Source organism: Pseudorasbora parva, chromosome 15, assembly GCF_024679245.1.
Source record: "Pseudorasbora parva isolate DD20220531a chromosome 15, ASM2467924v1, whole genome shotgun sequence".
Lineage (NCBI taxonomy): Eukaryota > Metazoa > Chordata > Actinopteri > Cypriniformes > Gobionidae > Pseudorasbora > Pseudorasbora parva.
The window spans coordinates 12,892,172-12,897,042 of NC_090186.1; positions in this window are offsets into that span (position 1 = coordinate 12,892,172).

A 4,871-nucleotide genomic window follows, 5' to 3' on the forward strand; every position below is an offset into this window, starting at 1 on the left:
ACTGTTGCAATGACAGTGTCCCAATCAACAGTATTCATTGCTGAATGCATAACTGAAATATCTCTATTTCAAATAAATGCTGTTCTTTTGAACTTTCTATTTATTAAAGATTCCTGAAAAAAAAGTGTTCAAAAATATTAAGCAGCACAACTGTTTCTTGAGCATCAAATCAGCATATTTGAATGATTTCTGAAGAATCATGTGACACTGAATATGCTGAAAATTCAGCTTTGTCATCACATGAATAAATGTACATTTTAAAACACATTTAAAATTATAAATTTAAATGATTAATTAATTAATACTATTTCAAAATATTAATGATTTTACTGTATTTTTGATCAAACAAGACAAAAAAAAAAAAACTTACCAAGCCCCTTTTTGAACGATATATAAATCAAATCATACATCATTCTGAACTGATATCTCTCCTTTAAACATCACAGGTTTTCTGGTTGTTTCTCAGATTTGGTTCTTTTCAGGGGTTAAATATGTATTTTATGATTTTTCCTACTTGTCCTGCCTGTCACTAATAAACCACATACTTCATAATCTGAGGATATGTCTGTTTTTTGAGTATGCGTTTCAAGTTGACGTACACATTCATTATAGACCTTGATTATGGGTTCAAGCGTGTAGCTCTGAAACACTGGATTCTCAAATCTGGCCCACCAGATCCACTTTCCTGCAGATTTTAGCTCTAACCCTAATCTAGCACACCTGCACATGCTAAAAATGTCTTCAGTAACATTAGAAAAATCACAGGTAGGTGAGTTTGATCAGGGTTGGCGCTAAACTCTGCAGCGCATTGGCCCTCCAGGTCAATATTTGACATTATTTCACTAATTCCATTCAAAAAGTGAAACTTATATATTATTAAAATTCATTTACCCTGATTTCCTAAGGAAAATATTTTTTTTTTTGACTTTCATCAGAGACCAAAACTTTGGACCACTCAGCAGTCATTTTTGTCTTTAGCCCACGCGACACGCTTCTGATGCTGTTTGTTGTTCAAAAGTGGCTTGATACAAGGAATGCGACAGCTGAAACCCATGTTTTGCATACGTCTGTGTGTAGTGGTTCTTGAAGCACTGACTCCAGCTACAGTCCACTCTTTGTGAATTTCCCCCACATTTTTGAATGGGTTTTGTTTCACAATCCTCTCCAGGGTGCGGTTATCCCTATTGCTTGTATGCTTTTTTCTACCACATCTTTTCCTTCCCTTCGCCTCTCTATTAATGTGCTTGGACACAGAGCTTTGTGAACAGCCAGCCTCTTTTGCAATGACCTTTTGTGTCTTGCCCTCCTTGTGCAAGGTGTCAATGTGTCCTCTTTTGGACATCTGTCAAGTCAGCAGTCTTCCCCAGAACTAGACTGAGAGACCGCATTTAAAGGCTGTTGCAGTCTGGCACCAAGTGTCTTTAATATTGAACCTTTTCACAGATAATTCAGAGATAGTGAATTTGGGATTTTCCTTAGTTATCAGTTATAATCATCAACATTAAAAGAAATAAGCATTTGAAATATATCAGTCTGTGTGTAATGAATGATGATATTCTTTTTGATGATATTCTAATTATATGACCAGCATCTGTAATCTTTGGCCACAATAAGAAAAAGTAGCGACTAGGCACTTGGTTGGTTTGGCTATAACAGGAGAAACCTGAAAAAGCCTATAAATCCTAAACAAAAACTCAAAACTTCACGAAATTAGGTGAGCACATGCAACACAGGATTCTAAACAAGCATATAAATTGCCTCTATTGACTGTAAACTGTCATTTCCATCTATGATCTAAGTGATATGCTTGCTAAATAAAACATATTTTTACAGTATCCTTTATGGCCTAAGTGCTTGAACCCCATTCATTTCAGCTTGAAGCTATACTTTAATGCTAAATTCATACCACCTTTACAATTATACACCATGGGGCCCTATTTTAACGATCTGAAACGCGCGTGTCAAAGCGCGAAGCGCAACTTTGTGGGCGGGTCTCGGCGCTGTTGCTATTTTCCCGGCGGGATAAATGGCTCTTGCGCCCGGCGCAAATCTAAAATGGGTTGGTCTGAAGTAGCTTCATTATTCATAGGTGTGGTTTGGGCGTAACGTGAATAAACCAATCAGAGCGGCATCCAACATTCCCTTTAAAGGGGGGGTGAAACACTCAGTTTCAGTCAGTGTCATGTCAATCTTGAGTACCTATAGAGTAGCATTGCATCCTGCATATCTCCGAAAAGTCTTTATTTTTTTAATAATTATATAAGAAAGATGCACTGTTCCGAGTCTTTCCGAAAAAAGCCGAGCGGGTGGGGGCGTGTCGTGTGAGCGGAGCTAAATAATGACGTGTGCTCGCTGCTGCTATTGTGTTGAGTCGAGTGCGTCATCCCTAACAGCGGAAAAAAACTTTATTCAAAATAAAAATATGGCTTTTAATCAGATACAGCCATACATCTATGATCCGGAATCAGACCCAGAGGCTGCAGTTGAACAGGAGCAGCAGCAAAAACGACTAGAGCAGGACGTCTCTATGTGGTACAAGTTATACACTAACTATATAATATGCTTAGCGGCTTGTGTTATTTACATATTTATACTTGAATTATATCGTCGTATTTTTGTCTTTGAAGGTGTACATGTGGGAAGTGCAGTTGTGCACGTGTGTTTGTGTGTTTACGCGTGGTTTGTGTAGACAGTAAGCGGACTAAAAAAAAAACAGACATTTGAAGCAGTCTCACTCACCCTTCTAACGTTGGGACTGCTCCATCCTTCAGCATTAGGCGATTGGGAAAATCCGGCGTCGAGCTGGGCCTTGTGTATGAAACAGTCGGCACCGAAATGCAGCGAACAGATATAAACATTCGCGCAACTCAGTTGCTGATCCGGAAAAGCAAATTACATCCACTGTTGCCTTAACGCGGGGTTTTGGCGAATCTGTGCAGGACTGTCTTGGTCTGGCAACCAAAAACGCACTTTTTTGGTGACATTGTTATGTGCACATCACCTGTGCAGCGCAGCCTACGAGCCAGCGCTTTGATGGGCATAGCCTGTTGCTTTCACTCTCTCTCTCACGCTCTTCCGGTAGAATTGTCCGTAAGGCCCATACAAGGAAATTCCGCCCCCATTAACGTCAAAGGGGACGCATGATCTCAAAAAACTTGCCGAAACATATGACTAACCGGAAGTAGTATTTTTGACAAAGAAATACTCCCATCAAACGTCCACCTTAACTTTTGAAACTTTGTCTATGTTTAGTATGGGATTCCAAGTCTTTAACAGTGTAAAAAGATCAGTATGCATGAAACAGCATTTCACCCCCCCTTTAAAAGCAGGTGCGCAAGTTCCATTATGGCAGTGAAAGACAGAGAAGTTGTGTTGTATAGGGATGGGAGAAACCCACCCAAAATAGCGTCGGTTTAACAGTTTTTTCAGTTTTTCAGTCAATTTTTTTTCCTGGTTCTTGACAGACAAACCAATTTGTCAGATGTCCTTATATACATATATGTCTTGCCACTATTGGGCAAACAGGTCTGATCCTTAATTACTACAATTAGCCTGAATAATTTGTAAGCTAGATTTATGCCTATTTTTTCACATCTTCGTGGCACTCCACAATGATTTCCGTCATCTCGTGTTAATATTTTTTTTGTGTAACAATTTATGATTTGCAAAAATAACTGTTGCATCTGTGTAGATTACATGAGGATTATACGTTGTGCACGCTATACATTATGGTCAAGCATGGGCCCTTAAAATAGCATAATGAACAACGCACAACGCGCCACTGACTTTAGACCAGGTTTTTTCTGGTCAGTGGCGCAATTGTTTAATGGAACAGCAAAATAGCACCAGGGATTGTTTGCGCCGGAACACGCCTCCTTTATTGCGCTGAACCGCCCAGGGAGCGCAAGTTCATGCACTAGTTTAGCGACGTGTTTCTTTGGAGGGAAAAGCGCGCTCTGCGCGGGTGGAAAATAGGAATGACACAAGCGTCGGTGTACAAAGTCAATTGCGCTGGGTGCAAGATAGGGCCCCATGAGTGATGAATTCATTAATTTAATCTTTCTAAACTAGCTGTATTTGTCACAATTAATTTATAGCCTTGACCTGGGCATTTACAGCTAATATTTCAAAACTTTAAGCAAAAAAAACAAACAAACAAAAAATCTACAATTATCCCAGCTCTCCATTATTTCTGTGTGGTTTTATTCAGACTCCAACATTAAAACCTCAAGTATCTGCTATTGCACAATGATCACCCTTTATTGCAGATGTTGTATGGCAAGCTCCAGTAAAGTTTGGGAAATCGGCTCCACAAATCAAAACAAGGTTTACCAATGGACTGGATGATAACAGGATGTTTTCAAATGTAGCAATTGAGCTGCACAAAACCATCCTGTTGCATGATGCACTTGAAACACAAAGCTAAACTGAAGACACTCAAATGTGAACCTTTCAGACCCTGAGAAGGGCGAGAGAGGGGGAAACTGGATTCAAAACATTTGGATTTCACTGGATTCAAACATATTCTACATTTAAAGGTTCAGTGTGTTGTATTTATGGAGATCTGTTGACAGAAATGCAATATATTATACATATGTTATACGTATATGGTAAGACGCTATGTTTTCAGTGGAGTATAAAGACATTACTTATTGTACTGTTAAGTTGTTATTACCTTAATGAGCCATTTCTATCTACATACACCTTGGTCCCCTTACAGTGAAGTCGCCATTTTGCACCGTCATGTTTCTACAGTAGCCCTAAACGGACAAACTTCTCTACAGAGTGCTAGTCACTCTCTGCTCTATCTGACAATGACATTTTGTCCTGAGTTGGCCACCGTAGGTCCTCTATGTGCTCTGAAATTGAGG